At 38.4% G+C, this 22,281-nt stretch overlaps 1 non-coding gene across 1 annotated transcript; it reads right to left on the bottom strand.

Moving 5' to 3' along the window:
- Positions 1-1,007: 1,007 nt before the first annotated feature.
- LOC118989010 (U6 spliceosomal RNA) lies at positions 1,008-1,113 on the bottom strand. Its single transcript, XR_005066911.1, has one exon. It is a non-coding gene; the product is annotated as a U6 spliceosomal RNA (small nuclear RNA).
- Positions 1,114-22,281: the final 21,168 nt, after the last annotated feature.

Raw genomic sequence — 22,281 nt, 5'->3', positions numbered from 1 at the left:
ACTATCAGCTGATTTCTCAAAAGAAACTGCAGGCCAGAAGGGATTGGCAAGAAATATTCAAAGTGATGAAAAGAAAGGACCTACAACCAAGATTACTCTACCCAGCAGAGCTAGTATTTAGTATCAAAGGAGAGGAAAAAAGCTTCCCAGACATGAAAAAGCTGAAGGTATTCATCATCACCAAACCAGTATTATATGAAATTTCAAGAAGTCTTCTTTAAGAAGTGGAAGATAAAAAATATAAACAATAAAATGGCAATAAATACATATCTGTCAACAATTTAATCTAAAAAGCAAAATAAGAACAGAAACAGAATCATAGATACAGAGAATGTTTTAATGTTTGACAGATAAGAGGAGGGTTGGGGGATGGGTGAAAAGGGTGAAGGGATTAAGAAGTACAAATTAGTAGTCACAGAATAGTCAGGAGGATGTAAAGTACAGCATAGGGAACAGAGTAACCAAAGAACATATGTGTAGGACCCATGGACATGGACAACAGTGTGAGGATTGTCTGAGGGAGTGGGTGAGCTGGGTGAAGGGAGACAAAGGGGGAAATTTGGGGATAACTTTAATAGCATAAATAATAAAATATAATTTAAAAATAATAAGTGGTATCTTCAGATGAACAGAAGTTTTTCATTTTAACATCGCTCACTTGATTTTTTTCTTTAATGGTTAATGCTTTTTGTGACTTTTAAAATAATCTTTGCCCAATCCAAGTTCATGAGGATAGTCTTCTATGTCTTCCTTAAAATTTTTATTGTTTTCTCTTTCATATTTAGATCTGTAATCCATGTAGAATTGATTTTTGTATGGTGTGAAGTGGGGTTCCAAATACATTTTATTCCATGCAGGTAGTCAATTTGCCCAACACGATTTGATGGAAAAACTGTCTTTTGCCTTCTGCTTTATATTTATTGCCTATTATTAATCAGATGACTGTATATATGTGTTTCTCTTTCTTCATTCTGTTGTACTGATTTGTTGGTTGGTTTTTGCATTCCTTTTTTCTCTTTTTCCTTTTTAATTTGCACATCATCCTCTGCAGGGACCACGCTAATCTTCTGTGTGTTGTTTTAATTTTAGTATATGTGCTGCAGAAGCAGGCACTGGTTTGTGTATTCTTGCACTAATATCACAATGTTTTTGTTACTATAGCTTGTTCTTCAAGATTATTTTGACCATTTCTATAATGGGGTATTTGGAATTTTTAATTATGTCTATGTAAGAATTCCTTATCAGTAAAGCATATTAATCCTTATAACATAATGTAACTATCTTTCCTTTTGTCATTTGATTTTGATATTATTTATAGTTTTTCTTGACTTACAGGAGTATTAAATTCTTAAAAAGTAAATTTGATTGTTCTGTGATCCGCCACACTATTTTTAACCTTACAAAGTTTTTCCCAATCCCCATTAAGTTTAAATGTAATGTGTATATTCACAATATGCAGGGTGTATAACTACATAAAAATAAAGATTTTTTCTATAAAATAATCAGTAATCCTCCTCACTTTCTAGATTAGGAAGTTGAGGTTCAGGGAGTGCAAGGAGGAATCAGTCTTGCTTAAAATTAGGAAAATGGGAATTCTGAGAAGGTATTTGCTCACTTCCCGGATTCCCTCTTCGTGGGTCAGTTTCCCTTGGTGGGGGGCGGAAGCAGTACCCATGTTTCATCTGATTTCTCTGAGCAGGTGATTACCCAATTAACAGAGTAAATTGCTGTGTTAGCATTAGAAGGATCTAGGTTTCAAGGCCTGGGTTCCAAGGACTGGAACTGAGTCTGACAGCCCTCCAGGATCCCCCTGCTCCATAAGTGGTCAGCACTCAGGTAATCCAGAGCTGGCTGGGACAGGGCAATATCCTGGTCTTCAGAAGGATTGCCTCAACCCCGTGGTTCACAGGGGGCTGCCTGGGAGCTACTGACCCAACCAGTCAGGTTTATCAATATGCTTGACCAACACAGCAGTGGCATTTCAATTCACAGAATTCCCTGTTTAATGTCTTCTGGAAATGCAGGTAGAAAGAAGGTAATTTAGTTATTTCACTTCTTTTTGACAAAACCAAACCCTTGTAGTGATTATTTAGTCAGAGGAGAAGCCCAACCAAGGCAGAAATGTGGTTTTCATTCTAGCTTTTCTTTGCTCCTATGCTCATTTTTTTTCTTTGCAGGGGAAACAAGGGGAAGCCATAAAACCCCTTTGGCACTATGTGTGTTGTGTTTAGTCCATGGCCAAAGAGAGTTTTATGGGAAACTTTGCTCTATGCCAGTGAAGCATTTTCTTTCTCACCATTTTAAAAACAAAAACAAAAACATAAACATTAAATAAAACAAAATATCTCATCTTTTCCTATAAGAAGGAGGAGGAGAAGAAGAGGAAGGAGAAGAAGAAAGGAGAAAAAAACCATAGTCACAATGCTGTTTGCCTTAATATGAAAGTTTTCATAACTTAGTCTTTCCCCAACATTAATGCATAGGACTGACTGCAATTATGAAACATTGAAAACTTTGGTTTTTTTAGCCACTTAATGTCCTGTTCACATATCCTGGTGGAAAGCCAAAGGGATTGAAATCTTCTTTTGCTGAAAGATCATTATCTTCTTTGGCTCTACTGTTACACTCTAAATCTCTAGCTTTTGAAAAAGGTGGAATTATCCAGTTCCAATGGCAAAGCTTTTTTCCTTCTTCTTAAAATTATGTTAAATTATATTCATATATCCACATTCAATCTCATATTTGAGAGAAAACACAATAAACTGCAAACTTATTTTAATTGTGCAGAGGAATGAGTTTCCCACCTACCACCTAAAACTTGGAGTTTCACCTTTGGATGAAGTTTTCTTTAGATAAAATGCAAATACTCTTACACATTAATACCAAGTTTTACCTTAGCATGAATGACTTTACCAGGCCTCCTCTCCAGGGCTAGTTTTAACAGTAAGAAGTTACATGCTCTGCTGCCATCCAGTCTCAATGGACGGAGCTAAGAAGGAAAGTGGAAGGAGCTGAAAGAAGGTACAGAACCCATGACACAACCAGAATACAGGCACAATAATATCAAGTGTACAGCCCTTCAAAAACACACCTTTGTTTTATATCCTCTTTCTTCTTCCAACAAGATAAATGAACTTTTTCTCAATAAGGATAAGGTTGGGGTAAGGATTAAAAACCAGAGTATTTTGGAAAAGAAAAATCTAGGGAAATGGGAGGCAAGGAGGTAATGCCTGGCAAGGACATCCACTCAGGGTCCTTCAAGACTGAGAAGTCATCTTGCACTGCCTCTGCAGAGAGAGCCAAAGGCTTCCAAAGATGGTGTTAAAGCCTCACCCTGGCCCAGCTGCTCAGCTGCTCAGCTCTCCTGGGCCTTGCCAGTTGACCTGTCTTCCAGTCTAGGCAAAGGCATGACCCACACCACTTCCACCATCGCACCAGATGGTCATGCGTCTCTGACTCTCTCTCTCTCAACTTCTATGACACAATTGATCTGCTCTAAGGAACAACTGATTTCTGATTTCTTATCATATCTTTCTTGGAAAACCAAGATTACAAGAATATTTGCAAACAAGGATAAAGGTATTTAGTTAATCATATCCTAAATAAGAGGAAAATACATTTGGCTTTCTTCTGAAACCAAATAAATATTAACTAAGAAACATTTCAATATTCTCTTTTTGAAATATTGAAGTCATTATTTTTAAGAGCTGAATTATGGATACAGAGTCAGTACAGCTTTGCATGTAGGTTTAAAAACTCTTTGAGCCCATATTAAATGTTTTGTGCATAGTAGGTTTCAGTCAGCATTGATCAATTAATCACATTTATTGACTCCATTCCCTCTTACTCTGCTGCATGTTTCCCAAGTAAAATAATGCCATTACCAAGAATTCAGTTACCTCTCAACTTTTTCACACACAAATTCCAGTAAGAGCCAAACCAAACTAAAGAAGAATACAAAGGAGTACATGAACTGTTTGTTTTGGTTTTTGACCTTTACTACTTTGTGACCACTATCTGATTTCCTCTGGGCTTGGCCTGATTTATTTGAGGGCTTGGAATTATGTTCACTCTTTAAAGAAATGGGGGTAAAATTAGTTAACTCTTTTTAAAAATACTAAAATGTCTACAGCACTTATCCTAAAGAAGCAAAATCAAAACTAAGGCCCAAATAACTTTTTGAAAGACCCAGGTGCTCTGAAGAGTTAATCTGACCTGGAGCCCCACTCAAGTTGACCAAGAAAACATCTTCCTCTACCTTTCCTGGAAACACTTCTCTGTCCCCTGCCTTGGTCCAAGGTGTTATCCAGCATTGCAAGGCAAGGGCTGACATCAGGATGGGATACTAGAGAACAAGGGGAAAACAAAAAAGTGGACATAGTAATGCATCTCATTGTATACCTAAATGTCATGGGTCCATATATGGCTTTTTATTTCTGGGAATTTGATTTCAAAACTCATTAGGAACCCCTAGCCTCAACACCCTCATCTTGAGATTGGGAGGGAAGTTTCTTCACTTCCAAGTAGATTCCCTAGCAACTTGTCTTGAGAAGACTGGCGAAGCATTGCTCCTTTCTTGACTATAACAAACTGATTGAAAATGTTAATATCTGGTACAAACCACAGCTGCTTAGCCCATGTTTCAATAAAGCTAAAGCAGAATTCCATCTCCATTTAGGCCAGGAGTTACCAAACTTGTTCTTTCAGACAGACAGGGCCTGTCCATCTCCACCAGTGAACTTTGGCTTGGTAGTGTGGAAACAGCCATAGACAGTATATAAATGAATGGGCATGGTCATTCCCAGGGAAAATTTATTTACAAAGATTGTAAAGATGGTGGGGCCTCGGTCTGGTCTGTAGGCCATAGATTGCTGACCCTTAATTTAGATTAAAATAATATTGATTAATATAACAATAAATATGACAATTAACAACTCTTATGGCCAACCAATCAGAACAGACAAAGATAGGTGAATACTGGTGAAAATCAACCAGTGATCAGGGTAGTAAACTGTCCTAGATTATGTAAATAGTCCACACACTAGGCCTGGTGTTTTCATACATGTGGTCTGACTCCAGAGCCCACGCCTGATATATGCTTCTGTAGGCCAGTGAGGCTTCGTTTCCACTGAAAGCTCACACCCCTATCAATGCTTAGTCACAACTGGGCAAGAGTAAGCCATTCATATCACTTCCAAAAGTATTGAAAACACAGGTAAAAGATAGTTATTTACAAATATTTCAGTATGTTGCTAGTTACATTGAAAATAATTTAAATTTTAAAATGTGGACTCCTTTGCCTTCCCTCTAACTTGAATTCTTTTCCCTTTTCTATTCCTGTGGCTTATTCCCACACTTGCTTCTCTGCTCAGGTCTGCATTTGAATATTGCCTTACTGTGGGGCCTTCTTGACGACAGTAATAAAAGACATTAATAAAATAGCAGCTCCTGCTCTGTATTTCCTATCTCTCTTGACATGCTTGATTTTTCCCCATAACACTGAACATCATCTGAAATACTACAATACATTTTGAATTTGTTTTTTCATATCTTCCAGTTAGAATGTGAGTTTCACAAAGTTAGGGGCTTTTTCTTGTTGGCTATATCCTCAATACCTAAAACAGCACTTCTTGAATGATTGAATGAATACTGTTTACAGTAGAGAGTCCACATGGTACAATAAGTAAAAGCATTGGATTTAGAACCAGAGGTGGGTTGGAATCCCAGCTCAGCCACTTGTATGATATCAGACAATCTAACCAATCGAAGACTCGGAGGCTGCAGGAAGAGCAAAAGCCCTGCTGTTGGGGGCCATGCTAGTCAGGACAGAGTACCTGCAGCACAGACAGCAGGCAGAACATGGTAAGAGATGAGAAAGATAGAGGTTGACCGGCAGATTAAGGACTTTGAGTTTTGCTCTGAGTGAGAAGAGAAGCCAATTGAAGGGTGTGACACAGAGGAATAATGTTATCTGTTTTAAATTTAACAAAGAGTGTTTAAGGGTGAGAACAGAGGCAGAGAGATCAATTGGAAAGCTACTGTAGTAATCCAGGTTGGAGATGATGGTGGCTTGGGCCAGGTTAGTAGTAGCAGAGGTGGTGAAATGTTGTCAGATTCTGGATATATTTTGAAAACATAGCCAACAAGATCTGTTGATGTTTTGGGTGTGAAATGTGAGAAGAAAAGAGTCAACCATGATTCTAAGAATTTGGGGGAAGATTATGGGAGGAGGAGGTGTGAGGTGGAGGAATAAAAAATTTGTTCATTGTCCAGCTAAGTTTGAGAAGCCTGTTAGACGTCCAAGTAGAGATATCAAGCTTTCAGTCGAATAGATGACTCTAGCATTCATGGGAGAGGTACAAGGATATAAATTTGAGTAATGTCAACAGATGAATAAGAATTTCCTATCCTGGCTGCTAGTAAGAATCACCTAAAGTGCTTTAAAAATATTTTTTAAGTTGTGTTAAAATGCACATAACAAAATTTATCATCTTAACAATCTTTTAAAAATATGTCTGTGCTCCAACCAAATAGAATGAAAATTTCTTGGGGTAGGAGCTAAGCATCAGTATTTTTAACAAATATACCAAATGTCTAGACTTGGGACAGTGGAGTGAAACCATAAAGGAAATAGAGAAAGAACAGCATTATGGCACAGGAGGAAACTAGACGGATAGAATATCCCCAAAGTTGAATACAAAAGGTATTTCAAGAAGACTAATAATAAACTGCGTTGGTTCAAATAAGATGAGGACTGCAGAAAAAACATTAAACTTAGCAAAATGTAGATCCCCATTTTCCTTGACAACTCCTCTTGGGGTGGATTAAAGAGAGATTTTATACTGATGGGCACTCTCATATTTATTTATATTAAAAATAATATGTGGTAGTTTAAAATAGCATCTTTCAACATCAGAGCCCATTTGAAGTTTTCAATCCTGCTAAGTCTTATTCAGGACAAGGTCAATTGGTGATTTGGATCCAGCCTGAGTCTCCTGCAGATGATATGAACCTGCATATTTTTCTCTGGGCTAGAATCAAATCCACAACCTCTCGGTGTAAAGGATGATGCTCCAACCAACTGAGCCATCCAGCTGGGGTTTTCCTTCTTTTATTATTTGTGAAAATGCCTTCATCTCTTCCCTATAACAACACCAAATATTTAACTTATGCTCTAAAGATTAAGAAATTTGAGCTTTGCCAGACCCCAAAACAGAGGTAATACAAAGACTTGAGCTATCCATTGAGAAAGATGTGCTGCTCAAGTTCAAAACCATGCTTTCCAGATGTTTCCTCTTGTGCTCCAGAGTCACTTCCTACTTGCTGACCCTGAATCTGTGCTCAATTTATTCATGAATCTAGTTGGGGGCATCCGCTATTTAGTAAGAACTTTTCTCCAACCCACACTAAGGAACTAACACTTTTACCCACCTCACTCCACTCCAAAGGGACAGAAACTATGAGGAGGAACAGGGATGAAATCAAGGATACATGTGGAACATAATGTGGGGAACACATAAGCGGGGGATATCAAAATTCTCATCTTTCTTGTTGTTCGCACACTTCCTCTTTACTTCATCTGGATGGTATATCTCAAACAGGCACCTAGGAGTGCCTCCTGCATTTAGAGTAGGGTTCAGAAGGCTTGTCTAGAGGGTCAAGAGATCTTTAAATGCTATGTTGTCCCACTCAGTTTATCAGAACAGGAAACAAGATTGGAAGCTGGGGCTCAAACCTTAATGAGTTTTAGTCCAACCGTAATAAAGGGGAGAATCTTCTGAGTAGATGCCCAATGTGGGGATGATCTCTGTGGTGTCAACTAAATACTTGTGTCCCTCCAAAATTCATATATTGCAGCCTTAATGCTTAGTGTGATAGTTTTTGGAGGTGGAGTATTTGGTAAGTTATTAGACTTAGATTAGGTTATAAGAGTGGAGCTTACATGATGCGATTAGTGCCGTTATGAGAAGAGACACCGGAAAGTTCTCTCCTCCCAATGTAAGAGAAATATGGTGGCCATCTTCAAAATAGGAAGAAGGCCCTCACCATGCACCAAATCTGCTGGCACCTTGGTCTTGGACTTTCGAGTCTTTATACAGAACTGTGAAAAATAAATGTTTGTTCTTTAAGCCACCTAGTCTATGGTATTTTGAGATAGCAGCCCAAGCTAAGACACTGTGGATACCTTGGATGGTTCAAGGGACTCAGATGCTGTTAGAAGTTATAACTAGCATTTTTCAGAAAAGGGCCTGTACTTCTCACGAGAGATTCAAAGGACTAAATATGTTACCCTCCTCCCCCACATTCCCCCACAAAAAAAATTAAAGACTACCGATTTGGAGTGACCTTTGTGTTCTTATGCTGTAGGAATACAAGAAACTTCAGGATTGAGGATCCCAGTTTTGGCCTTTATTCCTACTTAAAGACATGACCAATATCTAGGACTACCAAAAATAGGATGAAGTAAGAAAGATTCAAGAGGATACACACATTTTATTTTTCCAATATCATTCATGTCCACCTGAAGAAGTTTACTACCCACAATAAAATACAGAGTCAAATCTGTTTACAATCATTAGCATGCACTGGGGCTACTTTCCCAATAAGCTTTTAATAATATGTAACTTAGATTCCAGGGAAGCTAAGTCATTGAGCCTATCTGTATCACTGTTTCCCCCCCGCTCCACTCCCATGTTATAATGTATTCCAAAGCCAAATATAAAATTTGGGGGGGGGGTTAATTACAATTATTTTTCTATTCCACTGAACCTATAGAGCGGGTAATGCAACTTTGGAGCAAGAGCTAGCCTGACTTTTTTTCATTACATGGACTGTACAGCAAAGGTTGAGGGACCGGTATAAGCTTTATTACAACAGTGAGGGAAATCTTTTCATAGAAGGAGATAAAAAATATGACTCATTATAAATGAACCTTGAAAATATGATAAGTAGACAAAACCAAACATTAAAGGCCACATTTTATGTGATTCTATTTACATGAATGTCAAGAACAGGCAAATCAAATCTATAGAGAGAAACAGGTTTGTGGTTGCCAGTGGCTGAGGGAAGGGAAATGGAGAGTGACTGCAGATGGGTATGGGGTGATGACAATGTTTTAGAATTAGATAGTGATGAGAGTTGTACAACTTGTGAATATACTAAAAACCACTGAATTGTATTCTTTAAAAGGCTAGATTTATGATATATGAAGTTACACTTCAATTAACAAAAGAAGAAGAAAGAAAAGATGTGACTCAGAAAGGATTACTCACAATTGTGGTTAAATAAATTATTTGGCAGCTAATTTGGGGGTATAGCCTTGAGATGTTTTTTGTATGTATAGTTCTGTGCTGTTTAACCTGTCCTTCACTCCAACAAATCTTTTTATTGGCATTTCCACTTACAAAAACAATACATATGCATGTTTTTAAAAATTCTGAAAATACAAGAGGACATGAAGAATAGAATAACTTGAAAAACCACCACTCAAAGATGATCATTATTAACATTTTGGTGAATATTTTTCCATATTATTTTTCTATGCATATACAACAGGGAAAATATTTTGAAACTATATTAATGTGTTTTTCTCCTTTGTACTTCCTTGTATATCACTACCCCACATTCTGTATGAAGCATCCTTTTTCTTTAAACCTTTAGGATTCTTACAGCAGAAATATATAAAGTGGAAAGAGCCAATATTCAGTTTTTACTTCTAAACTGAGATTTTTGATCTGAAGCCCTGAGATTCTCAAACTCTTGAAAGAGTTTCAAGCCCTGACCCATGTGGCTCACTTGGTTGAGCGTCATCTCATAAAGCAAAAGATCACTGGTTCAATTCCTGGCCACAGCACATGCCTGGGTTGCAACTGATGTTTCTCTCCCTCTCTTTCTCCCTCCCTTCCCTTCTCTCTAAAAATAAATAAAATATTAAAAGAAAAAGAGTTTTGAAAGCCCAGCTTTGAGAATAGAGAAAAAGATTTTTAAATAATTTTATTTTTTATTAACACAAGACAAAACAGAGCCAGTCAACTAAATCACACAGTTTTGCTAAAAGCCAGGAGATGAGAAATTCAGTGTGAGGAAAGTGTACTTGAGGAGGTGGCAAGGGCCTGGGGGGAGGTAGGAGAGGAAACTTTTGCTCAGAGGATTATGGAAAAAAAGAAGGAAATAGGGGACACAGAAGCAGACAGTCAGAAAGCTATATTCTGGACCACTACTCCCTGGACTGAATTTCTGGAGGGCAAAGCATATTAAACAGTTGGAAGGGTAAGCTGAAGGCAAGGGAGCCTTTCTCCTGACTCCCAAAAGAAACCTAGGAAGAGACCGCAGCTCAGGGAGGTCCCACACTAGTATGTGTTGGAGGTTGAGCAATAGCAGAACAACAATGGAATGTGACTAGAGAGACTAAGCAGAACAACAATCCCAAACTGGTCTTGGCTCCCCTGTGACATAGAAGGAATCCCTCCAGGGGAAGTCCAAAATTTAGGTGAGCATTTAGGTTGGGGAGCAGCTAGTGTGAATCAACCAGACCAGCTGTCCTTCCATGGAAACCAGCCCCCGACCCAGTGCCGTAAGGACGTGTGAGTACCCCCATGCATAAGACACCATCATGGGAAGAATAGTGAGGGGAGAAACAGCCTTGTTAGGGAATTGAATTTTGAATTGATTAATATTTACCTGTGAGAGACCATTTTAAATTAAAATAGACCATTAAAAGACTATTTAATCTGGAAAACGCTGAGATAACATGGAAGGGTGGGAGTGTGTGAGAAGATTAAATCAGTAAAGAAAGCAAAGAACCCACATGCTCTTGCTTCTGAGTAGAGCAGTGTCCTTATTAGATCTTATGCTTTTGGCAAAATAAGTAAAAATGAATAAGAGTGTATAAATATTTTTAGCATACAAACTTTTGTAACCTGATGTTTTTCACTTTATGATATCATTTATTTTTTGGTTTATTAAATGTACAGTTACATTTTCTTTCCCCCAACTGGCCTATACATTTCTCATGGGCAAGGACAGTATTTTCTATTTCTTTGTAGCTACTTAAGTGCTGAGCATAAAGCAGACACTCTATGTCACTGCCACCTCAAACATTTTCAGTTCTCTCCCTATAGCTTGCAATTAAAAAAAAAAAAAACATCTTGAAGCAAGCAGATAGTTTGGAAGAAAGGTCCAATAGAAAGAGCATTGAACAGGTACCTGAGTTCTTGTCCTGACTAGTCACTGACTTTAGGCAAGTCGTTTCACTTCTCATTCTCACTTTCTCCAGCAAATGTAAATTGGAGCTAATGCCTTCACCACCTTACATGCATATGTCAGACTCAAAAGGAAATTAACAAGAAAAATATTTGGAGATGTTCTAAATTAAATAACAACATCAAGAGAGTAAGAGAGACAGGACAATTAGCCTGTTAGTTGCTGTGGACCACCTCCAACAAAAGACCACTCACATTCCTGTACAGTGTATCTGTTGGAATTAGGATTAACTTCAGGTGGCTATTTCTTTTTTTTTTTAATATTTTATTTATTTATCTTTAGAGGGGAAGGGAAGGAGAGAGAAATAGAAACATCAATATATGGTTGCTTCTCATGCATCCCCTGCCGGGAACTGGCCCCTGCCGGGAACTGGCCTCTGCCGGGAACTGGCCTGCAACCCAGGCATGTGCCCTGACTGGGAATCGAACCGCGATCACCTGGTTCACAGGCCCGCGCTCAATCCACTGAGCTACACCAGCCAAGGCTTCAGGTGGCTATTTCTGAAGAGAGACTAGCCAAGTGCCATTGAAACCCAGAAGCCACCACCATCCTGACCCCGGGCACCTCTACTTCTTATTTACATGTGAATTTTCCATCCTGCTGCCCACAGTTAATCCACAGGAGTGGACAGTTGTTCCTTCTGGACTCTGATCCTCTCCTAGAGCTGGCCCCACTTCAGCTTCTCCCACCCCCTTTTTCCATGGCTAATGTTAAATTCTTCCAAAAATGCTTACATCTCTCCGTTGCCCCAACCCCCAACTTGGTGTATAAAAATTCTCGACAACTCCCAGACATGAATACGTTATTATCTTTCCACCTAGCCATGTTGCTGGTGGTTCAGACTTTATGCCCCAGGACCTGGTCTTTTCACACTAGCAATGGCCTAATAAACACTTTTTTTAAAAAAAGAGGGGCTTTCAGCAATGAAAGTTAAAATTTTTTGTTTAACAAAGTGTACACAAAAATCACTAGGAAGAAAATGCAAAATGATCATTGTACAATGTATAATCAATGATCAAAGTATAATCCCAATTTAATTTAAAAAGTGATCCAGACTAGAAATCTCTGGATGAGGTCAGGCTTTCTTTGCAGGCTTCCCTCCCAGCACAGCCTTCCTCCAAACCCATTGCTACAGCATTCCCTCACCCTCACCTTCACCTTCACCCTCACCCTCAGCTCCTTCTGCAGCAGCCAGACAGAAGTCAATGATCTCCCAGTAAATACTTGTTTTAAAATAACAACTGAAAGATTTTTACTTAGCTGACTTGTGGCTGTTCCCTAGACACAGATGGGAAAAGGTTATTTAGAGACAGGAAAACAATAAGGGTATTTTTTCATTCTAACAGTGATTAAAGATCCTCTCTACTTCACCAATTAGCAGGTCTAACAGGTCTTGATTGAAAACAAACAAAACTAAGGATGTTCTCCATACATCAATAGTCTTAACTTATGGCATAAGCAAGTTGGGTAGCCAGGAAGGACATCATCAGTCAAGGCAATGCACCTTGATTGCTCACCAGGAAGCTTAGGATACAAGCTCTGTAGTACGTATAATATGGCTCTAGGTCATCAATAAAACCACAATTTGCTTCCAGTGGTTTCAGAATCTAAAACAAGCATGATCCTAAACAATTCTGTGATTTTTAATCCAATTCCAATTTAAGTATCTACCATTCACCATTTAAACAGATCTCTGAGAAATGTCTTCTTAAAAAAAAGAGAGTATTTTGTAATGTTGAACAATTATTCATTCACTTAGGAAACATTAAATGAGTGTTTGTTATATGCCAGGAGCTTTGCTAGGCACAGGGACACAAAAATGAATTAATCTCAGTTTAGTAGGAAAAACATATGTGTTGAACAAATCATTGTTCTGCACTGTAGCAAGTGCACTAATAGATGTTCACTGGCCTAGGAGGACCCAGAGCACCCAGGTTAAGTGCTGCAGGAAAGGTTTTATGGAAGAGGCCCTTGAGCTGGATGTTTTCATTCATGCACTCTTGCCACAAGTACTTACTATACTCTCCATGTGTCAGGCAGTGTTCTAAGTACTAGGAATACAGTAGTGAACAAAACAAATGAAAATCCCTGACCTCATGGTCTTACATTCTTATATGGACAATAATAAAGATAATTAAATAATGACTTACTTATATAACTAGTAAAACCTACTGTGCTAAGGAAGAAAACTTAAACCACAAATGCAGATTTGAAATTGTAGATGAGAAGGCCATAGAAAATCTCACTGAGAAGGTGACTTTTAATATCTAAAGAAAGTGTGAGAATAACTCCCTGGGGATGCCATGGAATAACCAGACAGAGGGAACAGCAAGCACAAAGACCCTGAAGTAGACAAGTCCCTGGAGCATTTGCAGAAGAGCAAGGTTAATGTCCCACAAGTAGAATGAGTAAGAGGAATAGTACTAGGAAATGAGATTGAAGAGACAATTGATGAGGGCAGACTTTGGAAAGAAAGTCATTGGAAGGCTCTGAGCAAGGAGTGATGTAATCTGACATGACCACTTCAAGATATGTTCACAAGGGCAAGAGCACAAGACCAGCTGAGAGGTCATTGCAATGGTCCAGATGAAAGATGGTGGCTTTGGACCAGGATGGTGAGAAATGGCCAAATTCTGGATATATATTGAAGGTTGGGCCTAAATAACTTGCTGACCAATTGAATGTGAAATGTGAGACAAACAAAGCAATTAGAAAAGCACCAAAGTTGTTTTTTGTTTGTTTGTTTGTTTGTTTGTTCTGACCAACTACAAGGATAAAACTGCCATTGGCTGAAATGGGGCTGAGTGGAAGGAATTGGTTTAGGGGGTTATATCTCAAGTTCAACTTTGAACACATCAGTTCTAGATGTTTATGACATGTAATTAAGTCTAGAGTTAAAGGAAGAGAGGTTGGTTATGGATATATAAATGTGAGCACCATCAGCATATAGATTAAATAAAATGCTGAGTTTGGATAAAATAAGCTAGAGAGATTGAGGATATAAAAGAAAATAAAGATGAATAGAGAAAGAAAAAAGAAAGCATTCCAGACAGAGGGGAAAACATGTGATGACAAGAGGGTAAGGACAGAAATTAGTGTAGTTGAGCTAGAACAGGTGTTGGCAAACTGTTCTGTAAAAAGCCAGATAACTGTTTTAGACTTTGGGGGTCTTAGGGATCCTGTCGCAACTACTTAACACTGCCATCATGGCGTGAAAGCAGCCATAAACAACATTTCAGTGAATGAGAGTAGCTATGTTCAGATGAAAATTTCTTTGTGGACACTAGAAGTTGAATCTAACATAATTTTCATATGTCACAAATATCATTCACCTTTTGATTCTTTTCACCCATTTAAATATACAAAAGCCATTTAGCTCACAAGCCACACAAAAATGCACTAGGCCAGACTGAGTCCATGGACTATCATTTTCCAGCTTCTGAGACAGAATATAGGGTACAGTCAGACCAGTGGAAAATGTATTGCACAAGTAGTCAGAGTTTTTACATCATGGATTAGAAATATTGTGTATAAAGTAACTGATACATGGTATGCATTTAGTAAATGGTAGATGTCATTATTGATTTGATGGATTATATAAAGGGAACAAGCAGACAACTTTTCTCATTCTAACAGTGACTAAAGATCCTTTCTACTTCACCAATTAGCAGGTCTTACAGGTCTTGATTAAAAACAAACAAAACTAAGGATGTTCTCCACATGCCAATAGTCTTAACTTATGGCATAAGCAAGCTGGGTAGTCAGGAAGAGAGATTTTTTGAGGAAGAAATCTCTTCCTTAAGGAAAAGAGACTTATAATCAAAACTGAGACCAACAACCACAGGATTTCGCAATAGCTAAACCATGAGAAGGAAGAGGATAAGTGAGGCCTTAACAGCCTTGATGATAGATACTATAGAATTGCACACACAGATGACAAGATGTAATGATCCTTTAATTTTACAAAACATATGGAAACTCATTGTGGTTGTAGGCACAATTTATTTGCTATCCATGAATTAAGATATTAAATCATTAATACAAAGGTTGCTTCAGAGCTGGCCCAAGTGTCCATCAATAGATAAGTGGATGAAACAACTATGGGACATTTACACAATGGGGTACTACTTGGCTATAAAAAAGGAGAAATTTTTACCCTTTGCAACAGTATGGATGGGCCTGAAGAACATTATACTAAGTGAAATAAACTAGTCAGAGAAAGACAAATACCATATGATTTCACTCCTATGGAGTCTAATGAACAAACTGAACTAACAAGGGAATTGGGTACAGACTCATAGATGGGGAGCAGGATGACATCTATTGGTGGAGGTAGGTTAGAGGATGGAGGGATTGAGCAAAAAGGAAAATGGACTCAGGGACATGGACAGCAATGTGGTGATTGATGGAGGGAGGGGAGTATAAGGGGACTAAATGGTAATGGGAAAAATACAATAAGGATAAAAGAAAATACAAAAATGTTGCTTCAGAGCAAATAAACCATATTTTTCTAATATAGGAGCTTCTTTAATTATACGTAACCTTGTCAAACAAGAGATAAACCAATGTCTGAGTTTAAAGTGCTCCCATCCCACTCAGAATCATGAGGCAGAATATAAGCTATGTAGTAAAATGAACTGCCAATTCTCCCCAGCAAACTACCTCCCTACTAGCACGGCAGAAGGTCAGGTTTACTTGTTCTCCTGCTGCTTACTAGCTGAGTGAACTTAGCCCAATCCCTTAACTGTATTGGGCTTCACTCTTCTATTAAATGGAACTAATATATTTACCAGTTTGAAAGATGGCAAACCAACTGTTTATCTTCTGATCTTTCAGGTAATTTTAATTAAAAAAGACAACTGTCCAGTAACCTGGCCTGCAAGATTCTCTAATTACCATTATTTAAAAATAAATTTTATTGCCCTGACCAATGTGGCTCAGTTGCTTGGACATCATCCCACAAAGTGAAAGTTCACTGGTTCAATTCCCAGGCAGGGCACATGCCTAGGTTGTGGGTTTGGTCCTCAGTTGGGGCATGTACGAGAGGAAACTGATTGATGTTTCCCTCTCATATTGATATTTCTGTCCCTCTCTTTCTCCCTCTCTTCCCAAATAGATAAATAAATAAACAAGCAAAATATTTTTAGAAATAAATAAATTTTATTGTACTGTATTATAGGTGTAAGATATTATCATTATAGAAAGTATGGAAAATACTGAAAAGGAGAAAATTGGTCATATGAGGTAGAAAAACCCCAAGAATATCACTATTAAAATTTCAGGGAGGAGGTATGTAGGGGTTAAATGATTGTATGGAAAATACAATACTTTTTTTATTTAAAAAAATTTAAAAACATTTTTGAAGTGACATTGAAAATACAACTAAACTGCAGAACAACCATCATTCAGAACTTCCTGAAATCTAGCTAAACAGATGTCCCACACCTAAAGATATAAAGGAGAAGCCATATCGAGACAGAGCTGGCAGGCCAGAGCCTATCTGAATCTTCATCAACCTGGCTATTACTGTTTGCCCAGCCCTGATGATTCCCTGAGACCCTGCCCTACCAACTTGCCAGCCCACCCAAGATGTTTCCAATGGCTTTTTAACACGAATGGCCTATCTTGGCTCATGTTTCAGACTTTCCTAAAATCTCTCAAACTAATAGCATCTGACCTCAGCATGCTTCATACCTCTTGTTAAGTGGCCCCATGCCCATAACTAGAGGCAATTGGCCTTGTTTCGAACCTTGGCCTCTCTTGGGCACCTCCAAACCCAGTACAAGTAGCAGCCAGCTGCAGGTCACTCTGTAGCTCATGCTGGGTGGCCCCAGGTAGAACACAGGCAGCAGCTAATTTTAACCTGCTCCTCCTCGGAGGCCCCAGAGCCAGTGCACCAGTGGACAGCTTCAGACAATATCAAAGTACCACTCAACCACCCCCACAAGTGACACACCCAAGGGGCAGACTCAGTGGGCAACAGAGCACTGTTGAAATAAGTCCTACTCCATGGGATAGGCTCCTGCAGAACTGATCCTCCACAGTGGTCATAGACAGTTCTCGTAGCTGATCAGCTCGGGAGCGGGGTGGGGGTGGGGGGGAAATCCCTCCCATTTACGTGCCAACAACAATCAAGGCTCAATAGGACAATGTACCCAGCCCATGGGGGACGGGGACAATGTACCCAGCCCATGGGGTACCCAGCTTAGGTGAATAGGGAGGCTGTGCCACTGGACCCTATAGGACACCAATCACATTAGGCCACTTTACCAAACCTGGGAGATGTAGCAGCTCTACATAATATGTAGAAACAAACACAGAGGGGCTGCTAAAATGAGGAGACAAAGAAATGTTCCAAATGTAAGAACAAAACAAAACTCAAAAAAAAAAAAGAACTAAACAAAATGGAGACAAGCAATCTACTAGATGCAGACTCAAAATACTGATTATAAGGATGCTCAATGAACTTAATGAAAGAGTAGTTGAACTTAGAGAGAACTTCAACCACATAAAAAGGACATGGGAGCCATAAAAAAAGAATGACTCAGAAATGAAGGATACACTGACTAAAATAAGGAATAATTTATAGGAAATCAAGAGTAGAGTAGGTGAAACTGAAAATCAAAGCAGCAATTTGGAGTATAAGTAAGCAAAATATACCAAATCAGAACAGCAAAAAGAAAACAGAATCCCCCAAATTAAGGATAGTGCAAGGACCCTCTAGGGCAAGTTCAACAGTACCAATATTCACATAATGGGGGCACTTCAAGAAGGAGAGCACAAAAAAATTGAAAACCTACTTGAAAAATAATGACAAAAAACTTCTCTAATTTGGTGAAGGAAACAGACATACAAGTCCATGAAGTGCAGACAGTCCCAAACAAGATGAACCCAAAGAGGCCCACATGAACACATATCACAATTAAAATACAAAGGGTTAAAGAGAGAGAGAAAATCTTAAAAGCAACAAGAAAAAAGAGTTAGTTACCTACAAGGGAGTGCCCATAAGATTGTCAGCTGATTTCTCAAAAGAAGCTTTGCAGGCCAGAAAGGATTGGCAAGAAATATTCAAAATGATGAAAAGCACAGACCTACAACCAATATTACTCTACCCAGCAAAGATATCATTTAGAATTAAAAGACAGATAAAGAGCTTCCCAGACAACAAAAGCTAAAGGAATTTATCACCATCAAACCAGTATTATATGAAATGTTCAAGGATCAGAAAGAAGGAGGAGAAGAAGAAAAGGAAGAGGAAAGGGAAGGGGAAGAGGAAGGAGGAGGAAAGAACTTATGACACATGGACATGAACTATGACACACGGACATGAACAGGAGGAGGAGGTGAAGGACAAAGGGGAAAAAAGATAAAAAATATGAACAACCAAATAGCAGTAAGTTCATATCTACCAACAACTGAATCTGAAAACAAAACAAAACAAAACAACCCAGAAACAAAATAAACAAGCAGAACAAAAACAGAATCATAGATACAGAGAACATTTTTATTGCCACAATGAGGGGTCTTTGGGGGAAGGGGTGAAAAGAGAAAGAGATTAAGAAGTACAAATTGGTAGTAACAGAATAGTCATGGGGATGTAAAATACAGCATAGGAAATATAGTCAATAATATTCTATTAACTATGTAAGATGTCAGATGGGTACAAGATTTATCAGGTTGACCACTTAGTAAGTTATATAAATGTCAAATTACTGGTATGTACACCTGAAACTTATATCATATTGTACATCAACTATAACTGAAAAAAAATTTAATGATTAAAATAAATAAATAGCTCTGGCTGATGTTCAATCAGCTGAGTACTAGCCTGCGAACCAAAGGGTCACTGGTCCAATTCCAGTCAGGGTACATGCTTAGGTTGCAGGCTAGGTCTCCAGTTAGGGGTATGTGAGAGGCAGCCAATTGATGTTTCTTTTCCACATATGTTTCCACATAATGTTTCCACATAATGTTTCTCTCCTGTTCTTTTTCCCTCCCTTGCCCTCTCTCTAAAAGATAAATAAATACATTTTTAATGTTTTTTTAAATTTTGAAGGTTTTTGTCTCTGTATAATTTTTATATTTTAAATTTCCAACCTTTTTCTCACCACAAAATTTTAAGTCTCAGCCTGCCATAAATATGACCTGAAAACACTAGAATACATTAATATTACCTAACAAATTCTTTTTCAGCATGCAAAACAAAGTCCACCAACAATATGTTATTAAGATTCTTGCAATGTGCTTCAGGACTGTTTGTTGAATACTTAAAAATAAAGATCAGCATTCCATTTTTAAAGAACAGCTGGTTCTGACTCCTCTGCAGTTTTGGATTTATGGTCCCTTCTGATTCTTAGCTGTAATTAATTTACTGGAAAGATTTTATGAGACTGAATTAACAATGCAAACACACAGTTGTATGATAAAAGCCTGTTCTGTTATTCTTCATGTCTCTATATTTTTTAAATCATAACTATTTTTCAAAGAGGCTATTAGATATAGATCAAATTATATTACATGGCAACTATAAAGCTCCTTTTAAGCCACACTTAAAACATTCTCAAGAATCATCTTATAGCCTACAAATGAACTTTAAGGAATAATTGACGAGATAAAAATTCCAGTCGTACAAGAAATTGTCCCTTAAAAATTGTTTAGAAAGGAACTGGAGCTATGACAATAAATTAACACATAGCTATTGAGCATTTCCTGGAGATTGCTTCAGTTCTCCTGTTCCTGTCTTGCCCTTCACAATGTTATTGTTGTGATGGGGGAATGGTACATGTTTTTAATGGTTTCTGTGCCTGTTGTTTTACCCACATTCTCCAGAAAGCCCTTTCATGGCTGCTCTTTGGAATCAGGCTTCACTTGTGCACTACAACTGAAAGTTGGGCATTTGCCAGTGAATTCAATGTCACTGTCAATTGGGATCCAGAGACCATTCTGTGGGAGGCAGTTTAATACACAAGAAATAATAGCACTGTACTAAGGTTCTCAGTCCTAATTCTGACCCTACCATTTATTAGTTTTGTATGCCTTGGCTATTTACTCAAACCATATGAGCTTTCGTTTCCTTATCTGTAAAATGAATATAATAATAACTGTCCTGCATATCTCTCAGGGTTGTTGTGAAGAACAAATAAAATAGTGCAAGTAAAAATGCTTTTTAAAAAGTGCTAAACAATTACTGATTTTTTAAATTGTGGTAAAATATACACATAAAATTTACCATTTTAGGTGTATAGTTCAGTGGCATTAGGGACATTTACAATCATCACCACTATGCGTCTCCAGATCTTTTTCATCTTACAAAACTGAAATTCTAACCATTAAACACTAACTCCCCATTCCTCCCACTCCCAAACCTCTGGCAACAACCATTCTATTTTCTGTCTTTTTGAATCTGACTGCTCTAAGTACCTCATACAAGGGAATCATTTAATAGCTGTCCTTTTCTTTTTAAAAAATATGTTTTATTGATTATGCCTGAAAAGTTGTCCCATTTTCCCCCCTTCATTCCCCTCCATCCTTCACACCCCTTCCCCCACATTCCCCCCACTTAGTTCAGATCCATGTGTCATAAGTTCTTTAGCTTCTACATTTCCCACACTTGCCCTCCCCCTGTCTATTTTCTCCCCACTGTCTATGCTACTTATTCTCTGTACCTTCTCCCCTTCTCTCCTCCTCCCACTCCCCTGTTGCTTAACCCTCCATGTGATCTCCATTTCTGTGTCTCCGCTACTGATCTAGCTGTCCACTTAGTTTGCTTTTGTTTTAGGTGTGGTTGTTAATAACTGTGAGTTTGCTGTCCTTTCACTGTTCATATTTTTTAACTCCTTTTTCTTAGTTAAGTTCCTTTAACATTTCATATAATAAGGGCTTGATGGTGATGAACTCCTTGAACTTGACCTTATCTGAGAAGTGCTTTATCTGTCCTTCTATTCTAAATGAAAGCTTTGCTGGATAGAGCAATCTTGGACGTAGGTCTTGGGATTTCATGACTTGGAATACTTCTTTCCAGCCCCTTCTTGCCTGGAAGGTCTCTTTTGAGAAATCAGCTGACAGTCTGATGGGAACTCCTTTGTAGGTGACTGTCCCCTTATCTCTTGCTGCTTCTAGGATTCTCTCCTTCATTTTAGTCTTGGCTAATGTAATTATGATGTGCCTTGGTGTGTTCCTCTTTGGATTCTCCTTCTTGGGGACTCTCTGATCTTCCCATACTTCCTGCAAATCTATTTCTTTTGCCAGATTGGGGAGGTTCTCCTTAATTATTTATTCAAATAAGTTTTCTACTTGTTGCTCTTCCTCTTCCCCTTCTGGTATCCCTATAATTTGGATGTTGGAACATTTAAAGATTTCTTGGAGGTTCCTAAGCTTCTCATTTTTTAAAATTTTCGTTTCTTCATTCTTTTCTGTTTGGTTGTTTCTTTCTTCCTTCTGGTCCACTCCATTGATTTGAGTCCCAGTTTTCTTCCCATCACTATTGGTTCCCTGTACATTTTTTTTCATTTCACTTAGTGTAGCCTTCATTTTTTCCTCTAATTTGCAACCAAAATCAACCAGTTCTGTGAGCATCCTGGTCATCAGTATTTTGAACTGTGCATCTGATAGGTTGGCTATCTCTTGGTCACTTAGAAGTATTGGCTCTAATTTGTTCTTCCATTTGAGCCATAATTTTTGGTCTGGTCATGCCTGTTATGTATGAGGGGCAGAGCCTTAAGTGTTCACCAGGGTGGGGCAACCCAGTTGCTGGGTTGTGATGCTGTATGTGGGGGCAGGGTCAGAGAGGGAACAATGGTGCTTGTTTCACTCTCTCTCAGATTTTGGTCCCCTCTGCTACTTCCCACAAGCAAATTGGGCCCTTCTGGTGCTGGTTCCCTGGTGGGTAGGCTTGTGCACGTTCTAGGACCCTGTGGGTCTCTCCAACGAACTCTCCTGTGAGGCTGAGAGCCTCTCCTGGCACCTCAACCCCCGAAAGTTTTTCTAATCAGTGCTTTTGAGCTTTATTTCCTGTCACTG

This window comes from Sturnira hondurensis, unplaced genomic scaffold, assembly GCF_014824575.4.
Source record: "Sturnira hondurensis isolate 20B ecotype Veracruz unplaced genomic scaffold, ASM1482457v3 Scaffold0006413, whole genome shotgun sequence".
Taxonomy (NCBI): Eukaryota; Metazoa; Chordata; class Mammalia; order Chiroptera; family Phyllostomidae; genus Sturnira; species Sturnira hondurensis.
This window is presented reverse-complemented; position numbering and strand designations above follow the sequence as displayed.